The sequence below is a fragment of the Chrysemys picta genome, chromosome 1 (genome assembly GCF_011386835.1).
Source record: "Chrysemys picta bellii isolate R12L10 chromosome 1, ASM1138683v2, whole genome shotgun sequence".
Lineage (NCBI taxonomy): Eukaryota > Metazoa > Chordata > Testudines > Emydidae > Chrysemys > Chrysemys picta.
The window spans coordinates 25,273,195-25,293,006 of NC_088791.1; the positions used below are offsets into that span (position 1 = coordinate 25,273,195).

The 19,812-nt window shown below is 41.9% G+C and overlaps 1 protein-coding gene across 13 annotated transcripts in view; it reads right to left on the minus strand.

Annotated features, from left to right (window-relative positions):
* Nucleotides 1–19,812, minus strand: part of PHTF2 (putative homeodomain transcription factor 2) — a 150,533-nt gene that overhangs the window by 123,942 nt on the left and 6,779 nt on the right. For 2 of the 13 annotated variants that reach the window (XM_042859385.2, XM_065556059.1), the window contains exon 2: nucleotides 3,402–3,503. The exons of the other annotated variants lie outside the window; for them this stretch is intronic. The gene's annotated coding sequence lies outside the window, so the exon portion shown is untranslated. The remainder of the gene's footprint in view (nucleotides 1–3,401; nucleotides 3,504–19,812) is intronic. 13 annotated transcript variants of the gene reach the window in all.

The window sequence follows — 19,812 nt, forward strand, 5'->3', positions numbered from 1 at the left end:
GACTCTTTTCCAAGCTGACAAGTCCCAGTCTTATTAAACTCTCCTCATACGGAAACCATTCCATATCCCCAATCATTTTTGTTGCCCTTTTCTGAACCTTTTCCAAGTCCACTATTATTTTTTCTCTTTTTTGGAGGAGATGGGGCGACCACATATGCACGCAGTATTCAAGATGTAGGCATACCATGGATTTATATAGAAGCAATATGATATTTCTGTCTTATCTATCCCTTTCTTAATAATGCCCAACATTCTGTTCACTTTTTTGACTGCCATTGCACACTGAGTGGATGTTTTCAGAGAACTATCCACAATGACGCCAAGATCTCTTTCTTGAGTGGTAACAGCTAATTTAGACCCCATTATTTTAGATGTATAATTGGGATTATGTTTTCCAATGTGCATTACTTTGCATTTATCAGCACTGAATTTCATCTGCCATTTTGTTGCCCAGAAATCCAGTTTTGAGAAATCCAGTCTGCCTGGAACTTAACTATCTTGAGTAGTTTTGTATCATCTGCAAATTTTGCCACCTCACTGTTCACCACTTTTCCTGATCATTTATGAATATGTTGAATAGAAGTGGCCGCAGTACAGACCCCTGGGGGACACCATTATTTACCTCTCTCCATTCTGAAACTGAACATTTATTCCTACCCTTTGTTTCCTATCTTTTAACAAGTTGCCAATCCATGAGAGGACCTTCCCTCTTATCCCGTGACAGCTTACTATGCTTAAGAGCCTGTGGTGAGGGACCTTGTCAAAAGCTTTCTGAAAGTCCAAGTACACTATATCCACTGGATCCCCCTTGTCCACAAGCTTGTTGACCCCCTCAAAGAATTCTAGTTGATTGGTGAGGCATGATTTCCCTTTACAAAAACCATGCTGACTATCCCCCAACAAATTATGTTCATCTATGTGTCTGACAATTTTGTTCTTTACTATAGTTTCAACCAGTTTGCCCGGTACTGAAGTCAGGCTAATGGGCCTGTAATAGCTGGGATCACCTCTGGAGCCCTTTTTAAAAATTGGCATCACGTTAGCTATCCTCCAATCATTTGGTACAGAAGCTGATTTAAATGATAGGTTACAGACTACAGTTAGTATTTCTGTAATTTCACATTTGAGTTCCTTCAGAACTCTTAGGTGAATACCATCTGGCCTTGGTGACCTATTACTGTTTAGTTTATCAATTTGTTCCAAAACCTCCTCTAATGACACCTCAATCTGGGACAGTTCCTCAGATTTGTCACCTAAAAAGAATGGCTCAGGTTTGGGAATCTCCCTCACATCCTGAGCTGTGAAGAACAATGAGAAGAATTCATTTAGTTTCTCTGCAATGGCCTAATCATCCTTGAGTGCTCCTTTAGCATCTTGATCGTCCAGTGGCCCCATTGGTTTTTTAGCAGGCTTCTGGTTTCTGATGTACTTTAAAAAAATTGTTATTACTTTTTGAGTCTCTGGCTAGCTGTTCTTCAAATTATTTTTGGCCTTCCTAATTATATTTTTACACTTCATTTGCCAGTTTATGCTCCTTTCTATTTTCCTTACTAGGATTTAACTTCCATTTTTTAAAGGATGCCCTTTTGCGAATGTTTAGATAATTTTAACATTAAAACTGAAATTTATTAAATATTAAATTTTGATCTCAGGAATTCTAGAGTGCTTAAGAGGTTTCCCCTGAAAAACCAAGCTAAAATAGTTCTTTGCTCCACTTAACTAATTAATTACATTGTAAATCTAATTTAAAAAATTAAAATTCAACATAAAGAAGATTTTACTGAAATAAAGAACCTTATTTTTAGACAATAGTTTTTTTTTTCCTATTATATTGTATAGAGTGTCCCAAAAGTCCAAGCACTGCCTCAAGAGTCATTCAAAGGTTGGTGGAATTTGCATAAGTTATGTAATGCATCTATACTCCTACAAAAACAGTGTCATCTGGATTTTTGTATATATAATTGAAAGAACAATATAATTACATGTCCTCTTACCTATTCAGTGTCCATAAAATATAGTGTAACAAAGGACAGATGAACTGAGAATTAAGGGATTCTGTTTTTACAAAGTGTTTTGAGATAATATCCAAGTTATTTAATTAACTATGCAAATCAAAGGAATGATTAAGACAAATTGTTACAAGGGCACTTCATAAATGTTAAATAGTAAAGGTTTAGAAATCAAGAAATTTGGGATAGCTGCATTCTTAAAATGAAACACTGAACTATTTCAATGTAGTTATTTTTAGCTGTTTGAGACTCTTCCAGACAAGCTTGCGATATTTCTAAGACATCTATTTCCTCTGTCTAGGGCCTCTAGGCTTTTATGGCAGACAGAGAAGCCACACTTTGGGGCCTCCGCACAGGCCCAGGTAGGCTGATGTTTAGCTGGCCACTGGAGTCTGGCCAGTTAAGATAATTGGAACTGTACTTAGATGAATCTAGTGGGCAGGTACCCCATACACTAGGTACAAAAAAGTTGCAAAGTGTTGGAATAGCAGTTGCTTTGGTGCTACACTGTAACTTCACAATCTGCTCCCAGGTTTAAAGATGAATTCCATCATCCACAAACATGTTATTCTAGCCTTTTGTGCGGAGAGGTGATTTTTTTTCAACCTATGTAAACAGTTTTATAATGATATGAGACAAGCCAAGCTTAGAAAAGACAGTGGGGTCACATGGAAGGTCAAGAGTCAATCTTTTGACCCCTCCTGAGGCACTAAACAAGCAGATTTGCCATTCTTTCTACAGATATGTGCATTTTTTCCCTATAATAGTTACACCCTTAACAGCTACAGGATACAAGGTGGCTGAAAATATTCAAACCCCTCTCTAGCACTTGGTACCATTGATCAGTTGTTTTATCCACAAGGCAAGATACAAAGATTGAGGCTAGGTTGAGATACAAATGCTGAGCTGGTTTGAAAAGCTCTTCTGGCAGGACCTGAAGATATTAAGTAATTTGTTCAAGTTCACCTGCACAGTATACACTTCCAGATCTCAAGCCTATGACAAATGGCTCAATATTTCCTACAATGTATTAATAATGTAGAAGATATGGCAGCTGCAGCCCATAAATAGCCACACAAATCATGAAGCACACTGTTCACAGGAGTAAAAAGCCAGCACCTATTAACCCTAGGACACTGTAAAAGTGCAAGGGGAAAGCTCTGAAACACCTCAGAATGAAGTGAACTCATTTCCTTCTAAACAGATATTGAAAACATCTTCCAAATCTAAGAACCCTCCAGGATAAGACTTAACTCATGCTAACATATCCAAAACAGATTCTGAAGGCTCAGAACCAAAAAGACAACTCTCTCACATGAAGACGCAGAAGTGTGCTACAAACAAGGAAAACCACAAGTTATTGCTAACAGAATGCAGTACAGGAGCATGTACCAGTCATATAACCATCAGCATCTGCTTAGTCCAGACTTCTAACTTCTGAGATTTCCTCAGATTGGGCTTCTTCTGAAGAGAGGCTCTAACCTGTGGAGGACCCTGAATTGTAAAAAACAAAAAACCACACCATTAGATTTTTAAATGCTTTAAGATCAATAAAGGAAAGCTTGTTTAATTCCAAAAGATACACTTGCATCACTCTTCTTTTATAATGGCCTCAACTGGATAAAACTTGTCCATATTAGAGTACATTTTCAGGGAGTATTATTCCCCAAGACAACTTCAACACTACTCATTCTGGTAATCTTAGCACTACAAAGCATAGCTCTTAAATGAGCTGATGGTCCTATGGTCACCTCTATTTTCTCTTAGGCTCAGTCATGTCTATGCATCAAGTCTAACCGGCAGGTTCCTATATGAAAAAAGAACTAAATTGCCCACCAAATGCCAACATGGAACTTCCAGAACCAGAAGAACTGATCTGGGTGGATCCAAGAAAAAGTTGATGCCAGTACCTACAGGAATTCACTAAGCAAGAACATAGGGACTCTAGAACAGACCATACACCAAGCCAACAAAAGCAAGCAGATGGCCCAGTGATCTTGCTACAGCACAGAACCAAATGCCCAGCAGAGCTGGATAATCTTCAGTGGTATAAAATTGGCTAAATCCAACAAACTTTTAAAAAAGAGCTAGTTTATTGCTCAGTGTAAAAAAGTTAACCTATCCAGAGGAAACAAGAAATAGTGCACATTTAATTCTTCCCTTAAAGGCTTCAGAAACTAAAAGGCTAGACCTGTTAGCAACACCTCTTTCAAAACCTGTCCCAAACATTTGGAGCATGTGGGAAAGTACACATGATTTGAAAGAACATAGGTTTCTAGGTAATTCTGAGCTTACAGAAGCAAAGGAGCACAACACACTTCAAAAGTAGGCGCCTGCAAGGACAACGCTTTATGAAACAGTGGACAAATTACATTCCATCAAGGCTACATACTAGAGCCACATCTTGAAACCATGCTATAAATGTATTTGTACTGTCGAGAGCAAAACCTTGTCATGTAAAGTACATAATCTAAAGTGTTTAAATTTAATTTCAAACAAAATAAATATCAACTAAGCCTTATGGGGGGGAAGAAGGAGGAGGGAGCAATGAGCCAGCCTTGCAAGGGGAATATAGGAAGTTTCCCCACTTTGCCCTATTTTAAATGGCTGACCCTGAAAGCTGGGCTTTCCAGTCAGAAAGCCCAATCGCTTCAGCCAAAAACAGCTCATCTTCCTAGAAGTTAGTCCATGCCACAGGTTAGTGCCATTTTGTGACCTGAGGAAAACCATTCTTTCTTACACATCATCCCAAAACATGTACATAAAACTTTACAGCTGTGACCCATCCTGGAAAGTTTGATCACAGTGATATCATGTTACCACTGAAACCTATTTTCAGAGTTTCAAAAGTGATACCACAATAGACTTAATTGCAAAATGCATAAAAACTACTACATTGCACAAAGCATTTCTCCCACCAATAAGTGAAATTCATAAGTTTTCAACTGCTCTGATATTAAGCTGATATTTCTGGATGAAACTAAACCTATGAAATGCAAAAAAGAGAGCCAAAAATGGAAGCATACAAGAACACAAAGAAGTTTACTCACCTGTAAGAAGCGTTCATGATCAATGCATATTTACGCTTCTGAGATATGCCAACAATGAAACTTGGCCCAGTGGAACCTGAAAGCTGTGCACATTGGAGCGTTCTTGCACCCCCATACCTTCCCTCACTGTTCTGAAAGTTCAGAGGGAGGGATTATAAAAAGGAGGACATGACATGCCAATTGCCTCAGTTCCTTCCAACCACCTCTTCCAGTACAAGATTGAAATTAGAAAGTGGGAAAGGTGAGTGGGGAACATGAGGTTCTCTCAAAGAATTCCAGTTTACAGATGAGTAACCTTCATTTCTTTGAATGATCTCTGTACACTCCTGATAGTTTGGCAAGGGGTACTTCTCCCTCTGGATGTGGGATGAGGAAATCTAATTAAATAGAGATTTTAAAACTGCTTTACCCAATTGTGCATCTGATTTAGTTGCCAGATATAAAGAACGGTTTGTGAAAATATGAACTGAACTCCAGATTGGTCCAATAAAAGATATTACCTCATCCACCTTGTCTCTGAGTTCCAAGTGGCAGCTCTACAGATTTCTAATATGGAAACATGTTTAAGGCAGGTCATGGAAGCAGACTTTGCTCTAGTTGAGTGCTCTCTAAGCCCTTAAGGAAGGGCTAGAGAAATGTGCTTATAAAAACTCTTCAATGCAGAGACTAACCTGCCTTGAAAGGTACTGGGATGAGACTGGCTGACCTTCATTCTTTTCTCCAAAAAGAGAGTCTGGGTGATGTCCTTAGAACTATTCAGAGAGAAGGCTAATGCTCTCTTAGCATCCTAGACTTAGGTTCCCCCCAAGTAAAGTGAGGGCTAAATACTGACAAAATTATGGATTGGTTAAGATTGAATTTTACTACCACTTTTGAGAGAAATTTCAGGTGTGGATGAAGGTCCACTTTACAGATTCATGGAGTTTAAGGCCAGAATGGACCATGAGATCATGTAGTCTGACCGCCTGTATATCACTAGCTTTTTCATAGTTACCACTGCATTGAGCCCAATCAAGTGTGTTTGTTTAAGGCATATACTCCAGAAAGGTATCCAAAATTTATATGAAGACATCAAAAGGAGAATTCACCACTTCCCTTGGTAGTTTCAATGATTAATCCTCACTGTTAAAATTTTTAGCCTCAACTTCCAATTTGAATTTGGATGACTTCAGCTTCCAGCCATTGTTTCTTGTTATGCCTTTAAAGAGCCCTTAGGAGCTGGTATTTTCTCCCAATTAACAAATTTATAAACTAATCAAGTCACCTCTCAGTCTTTTTTGTTAAGATAAACAGATTTGGCTATAAGCCTCTCACTATAAGGAATCTTATCTTTGTGAAAAACTGTGAAGAGAGGTAGACAGGAAAGAGAGCCTCTGTAGCTTGCTCACTCTTCTAGCACAGTGGTTCTCAACCAGGGGATACACTTACCCCTAGGGGTACACAGAGGTCTTGCAGGAGGTACATCAACTTATCTAGACATTTGCCTAGTTTTACAACAGGCTACATAAAAAGCACTAGCAAAGTCAGCACAAACTAAAATTTCATATGGACAATGACTTGTTTATACTGCTCTATATAATATATACTGAAATGCAAGTACAATATTTATATTCCAATCAATTTATTTTATAATTATATGGTAAAAAATGAGAAAGTAAGCAAATTTTCAGTAATAGTGTCCTGTGACACTTTTGTATTATTATGTCTGATTTTGTAAGTTGAGGTGAAACTTGGGGGAACGCAAGACAAATCAGGCTCCTGAAAGGGATACAGTTGTCTGGAAAGGTTGAGAGCCACTGTTCTAGCAGATGCAATAGCTACAATAAAAGCTATCTTAATAAAAAGATCAAACAGGAAACTTTTTTTATGGGTTCAAACGGAAGATTTCATAAGCTAAGTACTAGAGTAAGGCCCTACATAATTGTGGGCTCTCCAGCCAGGGAGTATATGTCCATTAACTCTTAAGAGTCTTTTGATTATATACTTGCTAAATACAATCTTTGATTGAACTATGATGAGCTGAGATATATACTTTCACTAACGATACAGAGAGTTCCAAGGATTTCAAATGAAGTACTCTCCTGTGGACTGAATAGGAGTGGGGTTATTTTTGATTGCTCACAAAGAGAACCTTTTCCACTTATGCTCATAACACCCGAGTTGACTGCTTCCTGGAATTTAACAGAATCTCCTGTACCTTTTTCAAATATGTCAGAGTCCTCTGGGTGAGGATTGGCAAATCTGACCTCTCTGGATCAATAGGCCTGGAATTGTGGGGCAGTCAAACCCGCTGTGATAGTTACTGTAAGGAAAGTAGCTGTTCTCTCTCAGATCTATTGCAACTGTGGTTCATTGAGATGTGTTGTCCACATAGATTCCAACACGGGTACTTATGGACCCCCCCCTGTGATGGGGTTTACCAGGCCTTCTCCACCCTTGCTGGGGAAATCAGCACCGTGACTCTCTGCCGGCTCAAGGAAACCCACTGAAACTGGGCTACCACCAAGACTCAGTCCTCCATGGGCCTAGAAGGGCCAAGAGGAGACATGGACCAAATAGGAGCCAGACAGACAGTTAAGGCTTGCCTGCTTCCTCACAGAGGGAGTGCTGGATGAGGCTAGGATAGGAAAGGAGCTCCTCAGCCCTAACCCAGAACTCCAAGCCCATGTCAGGGCCTTTGTTTAAAATGCTGCAACCAAACAGTTACCTTTTATGTTTGTTTGCTAGTTTAAAGATGCAGACAGGCAAATTGAGCTTTACTGTTTAATCATTTAAAGACAGATGGTGAACTCACAGCATGGACCGTTCAGCTCCATGTGGGCTGCCCCAACCCCATGTGTTTAATATCAGATTATTTGAGCTAGCAGGGTCCATTGGAGCTACACCTGTGCCCTAGATGTCCTTGCAACTCACCCACCCACGGACAAAGGGTGAAGTGGGCTAGTACAGAATCTCAGCATAGGATTCTTACATGGACAATCTCTCACAGAACCACAGTTAATGTAAGATAGGAAATTAGTTCTCTCTTCAAGTGAGTTGTCTACAGAGATTCCTCTCTTGGTGACTAACAAGCAAAGTTACCTGTTTGGAGGTGGATAGGAGTCACTGTACTTAAACAATGACTGCAAGACATCCCTACAATATGGAAGCATCTACCAGAGCACAGGGTCTTGTTAAGGTGTGGACTGAGTGGCATATTATTGCCCTACAGGTTTCAAAAAGATGTGAGATGACAGCCTGGATGAGAGTTTTAGCTGTGTGGATGGACAGGAAGGGCTGCATCTTAGAGATGTTACACAGAAAGAATCTGTAAGACTTAGACATGGACGTCTCTAGTTCTTCACATCCAGTCAGTCAAAGATGACACCCAGGTTACAGGCCTGAGTGACAAACAGAATGGTGTTGTTGTTCACAATGATCAAGAAAGGAGGTAACGGGGAGGGTTGGGGGTAACATTAAGAGCTCTGTTTTAGCCATGTTGAGCTGGAGCTGATGGCAAGACATCCATGCGGGGATGTCAGACACAGACCGAGATTGTAATTTGGACAGAAGTAGACAGATATGGAGTAAAGGCAGATCTGTGAATCATCCACATACAGACGGTGGTTGAATTTGTGTTTGCAGGTGAGATTATCCAGAGATCAGGGGTAGAGGGAGAAGAGAAGGACCAGGGACAGAGCCCTGGGAAACCCCCACAGAAAGCTGAAGGGGGGGGGGGGGGAGAGAAGAGTATGAGGAGGATCCTCTAAAGGGCAACTGAAAGAGCAATTAGAAAAACAGGAAGAGAACCAGGAAAGGACAGTCACAAAATCTAATGGAGGCCAAGAGTTTAAAAAGGAAAGTATGGTTGACTTGTGTCAAAGGCAGCTGACAGTTATAGGAGGATGAGGACAGTACTGGTTCTGAGAGCTGGCTAAAAAGAGGTCATTAGAGACTTCGGCAAGAGGTCACAAAAACATTCTCTCTGGGTTGAGATTAAATAGGAATATTAATGTAAACGAATGACTTTCTTTAAAAGGTTATGAGAGTGAAGACAGAGAGGTTTAATCAAAGGTTGTTTGTAACCTTAACCACAAATTTTTATACCTTCAAAGCTATCACTATACATTATAAATGACTTAAAATGTATTAGGAAATTTAGCTAATCCAATCAACTAAATCACTGAACATTCCAAAATATTTTATAATGTGGCGGTATTGCATGCATTGCCCCAGTGAAACACCATGCAAATAAACTGCATTATTACTCTCCTAATTTAGGGTAGCAGTTTGTCATCTTCTCAGCCAATTCTGCACTTCAAAGTTGAGAGTTTTCTACATCTCTATAGAGTCTTTATGTCTTTGACATGCTACAACATATATTATTTAGCCGCATGCTCTTAAGGCGTGATCTCACTCCCATTACAAACAATGGCAATATTCCCACTGAACTCAGTGGCGCAAGATCAATTTCTTAAAGCAAAGATTTACAGACTTGTTTTCTATTTCCATTTAACTGTGCTTTTTACTCTTTGTATTAAATCCTGTTAGTCCAACTATACTGGTTCCCATTGCTAGGTAGTCTACAATAAACCAAGCCATCATTAATATCATATTCCATTTTAAACATACACCACATATAGCTGATCTCCAATTCTGCCTTCTCACCAAAGTTTAGCCCTCTATGTTTGCTACTGATACTCTAATACTCCAGAATAGAAAGTTAGCTCAGATAAAAACTATGAAAAAAATAAGTCTACACTTATTATTTTCCCAAAATACATTCTATCAGTGTGATTTTTTAAAAAAAAATATCCCTAAAATATTAAGAACACATCTACTGCAGGGCAACTACATTAACATACTTTTAATATATGCCTTTCCAGATGTAATAGTTGAGTATTTCCCCACAACTGATAAAATGATCAAAACTGTGCATACAAGTCAGGTAGCTGTATGCCTAATAAATGGTCAGAAACAGTGGTTGTCTTGAAGTATGCTGTATTGTTCCCCTTTCCCCAACCCAGAGTGATGATCTTCTTGGCCACCTGTCTACAGAGTCATAATACCACGAATTTTTAAGTGTGGATCTGTAGCAAGAAATTGGCATGACAAAGCTGTGGTATGTTAATGAGTGCATGCAGGAAGTAGAAAACCACTCCCAGATTAAAGTTTTCAACACATTCTATAAACTACAATCAACTGAGCTTGTGAAGGAACTTAGGTATGAAGTGACTGAGCTGCTAACAAAAACATGCAATCTCTCAATACTGTGCCTATATTTTAAAAAAGTTCTTGGGGTGATCTGAGGAATTACAGAGCAACAAGCCTTACATCTGTATTGGACAACTGGTTTAAATGATAGTTAAAAAACAGAACAGTAAAATATCTAAAAGATCAGCATATGATAGGGTCGAACCAGCAGTTTCTCCACAGGAAACCTGTATCTCACTAATCTATTAGTATTCTTTGAACACTTCAGTGAAGTAATTGATAGAGGAGTAATGGCTGATAAAACTTATTTACACTTTCAAAAGGTTTTGGATTAGGTTCCTCTCAAGAGACTACTAAAGAAAATAAGTTGGTATGAGTGAGAGGCAGAGTATTGCCATGGGTCAGAAACTAAAAACAAGAGGTAGGATTATATATGATTGATATTCATCATAACAAAAGGTTAACAGCAGGGTGCCTCAAGATTCTGTACTAGATCCAGTGTTTACTATATTTATTAATGATCTGGAAAAGGGAGCAAGTACCAAAACATATAGATGACAAAGTTATGTATAGTATCAGAGGGGTAGCCGTGTTAGTCTGGATCTGTAAAAAGCAACAGAGATTCCTGTGGCACCTTTAAGACTAACAGATGTATTGGAGCATAAGCTTTCGTGGGTGAATGCCCACTTCATCGGATGCATGTGCATGTTATGTATGTTAATTAGTCAAGACTAGAAAGAATTGGGGATCAACTTCAGAGAACTAACCAAACTAAATGAATGGCCAATATGAAGGCCAATAGAGTTCAATGCTGATAAATACAAAGTAATGCACGTGAGAGGGAAAAACTACACATACACCTTACAAGGTTCTTAGTTAATTGCTATCAGCCTAGGAAAGGAACTCTGGCTTCTTCATACACAACTCAGTGAAGGCTTCCGCTCAATGTGCGGATGTGGTCAAAAAAGCAAAACAAGACATCTGGATGTATAAGGAATGGGACAGAGAATAAATCGTAAAAATATTATAATGCCATTATATTAATCAATGATGCATCCTGTTCTTGAATACTGTGTGCATTACTGGTCACATCACCTCAAAAAGGATATTGCAGAATTAACATGCATTCCGAGAAGGTCTCTGAGGATGATATAGGGCATGGGAAACTCTTCATGAGACTGAAAAAAATGGGTCTGTTTACCTTAGAAAGACAACAAAACAAAGGATCATAATAAAAGTATATAAAATATTGAATGGCATAGAGAAAATAAACCAGAATGAGTGGTCAGTGAGTGAAATTCAAACTCTAGCAAATTCAAAACTGATTAAAAGGAAATCCTTTCACACAATGGGTAATTAGACCGTGGAACACACAAAATGGGAAATAACTGGCTAGGCAGTAGGACTGCTGAAAAAGCTTGGGGCAGCGTTAGAAAAACCTGACCTGTGAGGAAAGGTTAAAAAAACTGGGCATGTTTAGTCTTGAGAAACAGACTGAGGAGGAATCTGATAAGTCTTCAAATTTGTTAAGGGCTGCTATGAGAGAGGACAACAATCAATTGTTCTCAATGTCGACGGAGGGTTGAAAAAGAAGTAATCAGCTTAGTTTACAGGAAGGGAGATTTAGGCTAGATAGTAAGAAAACATTTTAATTCAAAGATATATACTGTCAAAGTCATCTCTGTTCTCTACCCATATGCTTTACTCTGTACCAGGGGTGAAAGTAACTTGAAGGACTTACCGGTACACCGGAGTCCTGAGCAGAGGGCGGGGCCTCAACCAGAAGGCTGGGACTTTAAATCCCCGGGCCCTTTAAGTCAAGATTTAAAGGGCCCGGGGATCCGGCAGTGGTAGCAGCGGCTGGGAGCCCCAAGGCCCTTTAAATCATCCCGGGAGCTACCAGCTGCAGAGGCGGCTGGGAGCCCCTGGGCCAAGGGGCAATTTAAAGGGCCCGGGGCTCCAGCTGCTGCTACTGCAGGGGAGCCATGGGCCCTTTAAATCACTGCCCAAGCCCCGCTGCCGGAGCCCCTGGGGTAGCGGTGGCAGCCGGGGGCTCTGGCGGTGATTTAAAGGGCCCTTTAAATCACCGCCTGAGCCACCTCCACCACCCTGGGGCTCTGATGTCAATTTAAAGGGCCCGGGGCTCCCGCCGCTGCTGGGAGCCCCAGGCCCTTTAAATCGCCAGCCTGGGGAAGCCGGTCCTGTCTAGCATACCTTACTGGCAAGAGCCAGTACGGTGTGCCAGACCGGACCGGCTTACTTTCACCTCTGTTCTGGACCATTACAGACTAGAAGAACACTGAAGCACCACAGTGTACCTATGAGAGAAAATACCCTGTGTTAAACTTAAACGATCTCCTCTTAATGCTTCCTTTGAAGTTATGTTCAGCTGCCCTCTATGGGGCAGATGTTCACAATAAGATGAGGTCTTGGTGAATGATAAAAGAATCTCAAAGGACTTTATTTTCTTTTAAAGAATGGCTGCAAGGCTAAAATGAAATTATCAGCTATGTTATCAATCTCAGGAGTGAATCGGTACACCATACACATGTGCACTGAGCTTCCCCATAGAAATTCAAGTACTTGTGCTCATCTCTGGTGTTCCCATGTGAGAGAGAATATTGAAATTCACAAGAATCCATCTTCTTGTAAATTTCAGAAGCTTACAGAAGAATAGAGGATGGTGCTAAAAACATGTTGGTGCTTAAAACTAGGTTTGGTACAATGATTTTTGTTTTCTATAATTTTGACAACGTATTTTTCTCTGATTTTTTAAAGTTTTACAATTGCAGGAAATTATGAAGAGGTCAGACAACTGTTTAATGACACTAGACATTGAGATTAAAAACATTAAAGCTTTATAAAACGATTATTCACCTGCAATAGTGTAGTTCGAGATGTGCTGTGCACAGATAAACACCTAAAGTAGAGCGTGTGCACCCACGGCACTCAAGTAGGAGACTCTTGCCAGCCATACCACTAGGCAGGGCACGCACCTCATCTCTCTTTGTGCGCCCAGCCTAGGGCATGGGGGGGGGGGGGGGGAATATATCTGCCGCCTCCCTCTCTGTTCCATCTTGCCACTTCTGAAACATTGTCTGAAATAGTGTGGAAGGTGGGAGGGTTGTGGAATGTATATGTGCATAGCATATCTTGAAGAACGGTTACTGCAAGAGAGAAACTCTTTCTCAGTGATTGTGAATCTTACATTCCACTTTAGATGATTCTGTAGCAGTTCCCAAACAGATGGTGGAACTTCAGATCATGTGAAGCACTGATTTTCTGAAACTGGCATCATCTCAAGAGGTCTGAGTGATAGCAAAACATCTTGAAAACATATGCACAGAAGACCACATTGCTGCTTTACAAATGTCCATAGAAGGATGGTTACTCAAAGGTTGAAGAAGCAGACTGAGCCCTGGTAGAATGAGCCATTATTCTCAGTGGAGGAGAGAGGACAGGTTACTGGATGAGAAACTGGATGATAGAGACTAAGTCTTTCAGAAAACTGGACGGAGGGTGAGAAAAAACAGAAAAACCCTCTAACAGTGGGACAGCCACAGATATGGACCCTAGATGAACCCTTAGAGAGCTAATCGAAAGGCCAAATGACTCCAAATGCAATAAGTAATCTAGTACATGACTAATGTCCATGCAGTAGCACATTAGTCTTATATTAGACTAGATGAGATGGCTCCCAAAAAGAAAAATCTTTTCCACTTTGCAGCATAGGTGGCCTTAGTGGAATCTTTCCTGAACATCTGTATAGTAGAGTTTCTCATGATCATTGAGCCAAAGATCATCCATGCAGTAAGAACCTGAAGGAAAAACTGAAGGTTTGGGTGCAGTGACTGACTCTGGTTCTGAAATAGGAGATCCTTGATGAGAGGTAACATTACTGGAGGGCTGATAGAGACTCGATGCAGCATTGTCTTGGCCAAGATGAAGCTATTAAAATCAATGTTGCTTTATCTTGTCTTAGCTTCCTGATTACCCTGGGGTTGAGAGGAAGTGGACAGAATGTATATAAGTAGCTGACCAGACCATGGGAGAAAATGGGGACTGTGACTGAACCAGCCTGTGGACTCGCCCATGAGCAGAACTTCCTGAATTTGATCATGACAGATCTCAACAACAATCTATTAACGGGATTCCCCACTGCTGAAAGATCAGAAGGAGTATGTCCTTTTCCGATGGACCACTCATAATGGTCCACATGACTCCCTCAGCAGGTTTTACCAATGGTGTTTTTCTCTCCCCGAAGATGGGAGATACACAATCCCTGATCTATATGTTCCAAAGATGGAAAGCTTCCTGACATAACCAATTGGATCTCACACACGGCACTACCCAATTCCTGAGGGTGGGCATAAACATCTCACTTGCTCAGCAAATCAACTGCAGCTCCAGCACATGTGTGGAGAGAGACTTCTTCACATGACCAACGAGCTTATTCCTTCAGTGTGCTAAAATGGGCACCCCAATCTGTCCTGGACACACGTGTTACTAATGTCATGGTTAGTTCAGTGGGGGTTGCTTTTCTAGACCCAGAAAACACTGCATGGTTGTAACCACCAGTCTAGGGATCTAAGCACTCATGCAGGTGCGCAAAAGAACATTCTGCAAGGCACAGGCAAACAAAAAGGATAGTGTGCTGCCTTCCTGGACCCAAGACACGAGATCTCACTCTAAGATTGGAAAAGCGTCAAAGGCGACAGGCAAGGATCCATTGGTGATGGTTCATATCAGCACTACAGACATTTCATTGCGGGATATCTCACAGATAATAGATGACCTCAGGGAACTTGGAAACATATTAAAGAAGAAGAATGTCCAATGATCCTCTCTGAGATCCTTCCTTTCCCACAAGCATAGGAAGACAGAAGGCAGAAGATTCTGGAAGCAAATTGCTGGCTAAATAAGTGATGGGGGATTTTGGTTTGATGGAACATTGGTCCTCCTTCTATAGGGAAAGACAGCTGTATAATTTGGACGGCCTCCACCTCAGTATAAGGGGAAACAAGCTCCTCAGGAACAGGCTGGCCTGAGTAGTCAGGAGGGCATTAAACTAATAGCAAAAAAGAAAGGGTAAAAAAAAATTTCAGAGAATAGCCTAGAGCCTTCAAATGGCAGATTTTCAATTGAGTTTTGCAGCTCTTTAGGAATTCTGATGCCTGGAGAGAGGAGGAACATCTTACATCAATTCCAAAGGCCATGGATCATGCAGCCGTATCCACAGCATCAATTGCAGCCTGGAGTAAAATGCTTGCCGCAAGGTGTCCTTCAGAGACTAAAGCCATAAATTGTTCTCTATAGTCTTCCGGCAGTTTGTCCACAAACTTAGCAATTACAGAGAAATTAAAATTATACTTGGGCAAAAGAGCTTGATAATTTGCCACCCTCATTTGATGTGGAATAAGCCTTTCTGCCACAGAGGCTGAGTCTGTTATGCTCCTTGTCTTTAGGAACGAATTTAGGGTGTGACTGGCACAAGTGTTCATTTGCTGCTGTGATCACCAATGAACTGGGAATGGGATGAGTAAAGAAGTAATCTAAGTCCTTCTGGGGAACTTGATATCTATTCACTCTCTTGGCAGAGGATGGTATGGTCTACCAGAGTTTGATAGCCCCACGAAAGCCTCATTAATTGGAAGGGCACCCCTTCTCGGAGCTGGGATCTGTAAAATATCAAGGATGATTTGCTGATTCTCTAGAGTTCTACCTGAATTCCCAGAGAATTGGCCACTTGTTTCATCAAATCCTGAAACACCTTGTAATTTTCTGGGAGAGGAGAGACACTCAGGCATGAACATATCGGCCACAGACAATGACAAGATATGGAGTAACATCTGTGTGTTCCTCCATTATTTCTCCTTTCTCAACGAAGGTCCAACCTGGATAGGGGAAGGACTGGTTAAGGAACTGGTTCAGGGGCTTCTCAAGGTTGAGAAAGAACTCTCTTTTCAGCATGAGACACTGACAAGCATCCAAATTGTCTTTGAACAGCCATGACCAGTAAGACCTAGGTCACCCATGGAGAAGGGCACCATATAGTAGATTCCTTATAAGACCACCATTCCCTAGGTACCAAGTCCCTAGTCATGATGCCAGTATGCTGATGTAGAGGTGTATGGAGGTGACACTTGGCCCATTGAGGTTGAAGGAGATATCAGTAAAGGAGACCACCTATAATCAATAGATGGTACAGGATAAGGTGGTCAAAATGCCGAGGATACAATCAGTGCCAACTGTACCAGGGAAGCTGCTGGTGCCAACAGAATCAGCCTAAGAGAATGGAGCGACAACATCAAAGGTTCCAACGGTGCCAGCTATGTTAGCACAGTAGACTGCATCAGCAGCATCAGCCTCACTGCTAGTGCTGATTGCGCAGACCACGTTGATAGTATGGAAATTTTCGGTGGTTGGGCCACACATGCGCAGTAGCGGTCTCATGGCGCTGTTGGAGTCTCATTCAGCGCACGCACAGCCAGACCCCCTCAGTTCCTTCTCTACTGTAGAGTCCTAGAAGAGAACACTAAAGTAGAGGGGAGGAGGCTGGGTAGTGGAGCACCCACAGGGACACACATCTCGAAAAACCTCAGCCACTGCACAAGGTAAGTAACCCTCTCTTCTTCGAGTACTGTCCCTATGGGTGCTCCACTACAGGTGAATGTAGAGCAGTACTCCTTACGGTTGGGGGGGAGGGGGGGGGGGGAAGAGAGGGAGACAACTTTGGAGTTACGTGCATAGTAGAAGTGGAAAGGACCATAAGGCCTAGTATGGCATCTACTCTGGAGTCCTGTGTAATGGCATAATGATTGACAAAAGTATGTTCTTATGCCCATGTGGCGGCTCTACAAATTTCCAAAATGGGTACATTGTGCAGAAATGTCACAGATGTTGCCATAGCCCAAGTAGAATGGGATCTGATCCCCGTTGGGGCTTCTATCTTATGCGAGGGGTAGCATAAGAGAATGCAGTTCGATATCCACTTAGAAAGCCGCTGTTTGGATATTGCAGCACCTTTGGATCGTTCAGTCGTTGAGACAAACAGCCTTGTGGATTTACGGAAAGGTTTCATTCTGTCTAGATAGAAGGCTATAGCCCTTCGGACATCCAAGGTGTGAAATGCTGCTTCCTGTGAGGTTTTGTGCAGTTTAGGGTAAAATGTAGGGAGATTAATAGGTTGGTGATGTGGAAGGTTGACGCCACTTTGGGAAGAAATTTCGGATGAGGTCGCAGAATGACCTTGTCTTTGAAAAAAGATTGTGTACGGTGGATTGGACATTAGTCCATTAATCTTTCTAACCCTTCTAGCAGATGTTATAACCACCAGGAATGTTACCTTCTTAGACATGTGTAGTAATGAGCAGGTAGCCAGTGACTCGAAGAGGGGTCTCATTAGTCCCCTGAGCACTAAGTTCAGATCCCACGTGGGCGTGGGTGAGTGTACTTCAGGGTGAAGATTCTGGAGGCCAGACAGAAAGCATTTTGTAGTCAGATGCGTAAATGTCGAGAATCTGTTGCTCTTGTTGTGGAAGGTATTAATCACCATGAGGTGTACCTTGATAAAGCTTAAGGACAGTCCTGAGTTCTTCAGCTCTAAAGGGTACTCTTGCACCATTGGTAGTGGCATGGTGCAGGGAGTGAGCTGTTTGGTTAGACTCCATGTGGAAAAACATTTCCATTTTTGCAGGTAAGTACTGCACGTAGATTCATGTCTGCTGCTCAGCAACACGTGTTTGACTTGTTCCGAACCATGGAAAAACCATGCTTTCAGATGGAGTTTCTCCAGTTGTGGATGGAGGATCTGGCGGTTGGCCTATGACAGGTGGTCTGTTCTCATCAGAAGGGAGACATACACCACAGGAGACATACATCACAGGGTACCAGGTCTGTCTGGGGGACGCATGATGATCTTGGCCTTGTCGCCCTGTATTTTGCATAGGACTATGTATCAGCAGGATTGGCAGGAATGTACACAAAAGTGTCTTGTCCCACTGGATTAGGAAAGCATCCCCTAGAGATCAGGGACCGAGTCCTGCCCTGGAACAGAACAGAGGGCATTTGTGGTTCTGCGCTGTGGCGAATAAGTCGATGTATGGAAACCCCATTGATGGAATATCTGTTATAAGATTGTAGGGTTCAATTCCCATTCGTGCTCCTGTGAGAACCTTCTGCTTAGTGTGTCAGCAGTGGTGTTTTGGCATCCTGGAAGGTAAGAAGCTGAAATGTCGATGTGGTGTTGGATACACCAGTCCAATAGTCTCATGGCTTCGGTGCACAGGGAGTGGGATCAGGCTCCCCTTGTCTGTTGATGTAGAACATGCACGTGACATTGTCAGTCATCAAACAAATTGATTTGTTCCTTATGAGTGGTAGAAAGTGGAGACAAGCATTCCTTACTGCTCTGAGTTTTAGCAAGGTTTATGTGAAGGCGTGTCTCTGATGGAGACCACCTGCCTGGTACTGTGAGTTGGTCCAGGTGTGCCTCCAGCCCAGCAGGGAGGCATCTGCTGTGATCATGATTTAAGATGGTCTGTGGTTAAAAGGGACCCCTACACAAAGGTTTTCGGGCCTTGTCCACCACTGTAGAGATGTTAGCACCTCAAGAGGTGGTGTTACCATCATATTGAGGCGGTGTTTGGTGGGTTTGTATACTGAACTCAGCCAGCCCTGGAGACACCACATGCATAACCTGGCATGTTTTACCACAAATGTGGTGGCGGCCATGTGTCCCAGTAGTTGTAGACAAGTCCTTGCCTCAGTTCATGGGCAGATGGAGACAGTGTCTGAGAGGTTTGATGGCCAGGAATCTGGCATGAGGTAGACATACTCTGGCTTGAACTGAGTCTAGGTTGGCTCCAATGAAGTCTAGTTGTTGTGTGGGTACCAATATCGACTTTTGGATGTTCAGTTGCAACCCCCATTTTTGAAAGAGGTTGATGGTCAGTCGTGTGATTGTTTCTGTCTGTGTACGTGTGATTGTTTGTCTGTCTGTCTGTGACCTTTGAGAAGGCAATTGTCTAGGTATGGGGAAAAGTATGATCCCTTGTTTGCACAGGTGAGCTGCAACTACTGCAAAGGTTTTGGAGAACACGCTTGGTGCAGTAGATAGTCCAAACGGGAGCACTCTGTATTGGAAATGGTCGTGTCCCACTGTGAACTGGAGGAATAGTCTGTGAGATGGATGTACTATAGTGTGGAAATATGCATCTTATAACTCAGTGGTTTGAGCATTGGCCTGCTAAACCCAGGGTTGTGAGTTCAATCCGTGAGGGGGCCATTTAGGGAACTTGGGTAAAAAACTGTCTGGGGATTGGTCCTGCTTTGAGCAGGGGGTTGGACTAGATGACCTCCTAAGGTCCCTTCCAACCCTGATATTCTATTATTCCATCTTGAAGGTCGAGGGCCAAAAACTAGTCCCTCTGTTCCAGCGCTGGGATTATTGTGCCTAAGGTGACCATCTTGAATTTTTGGGAGCGTACGAATTTGTTGAGTTTTTGTAGGTCTAGTATCAGGCGCCATCCACCACTTTTCTTCTGGGTCAAGAAACAGTA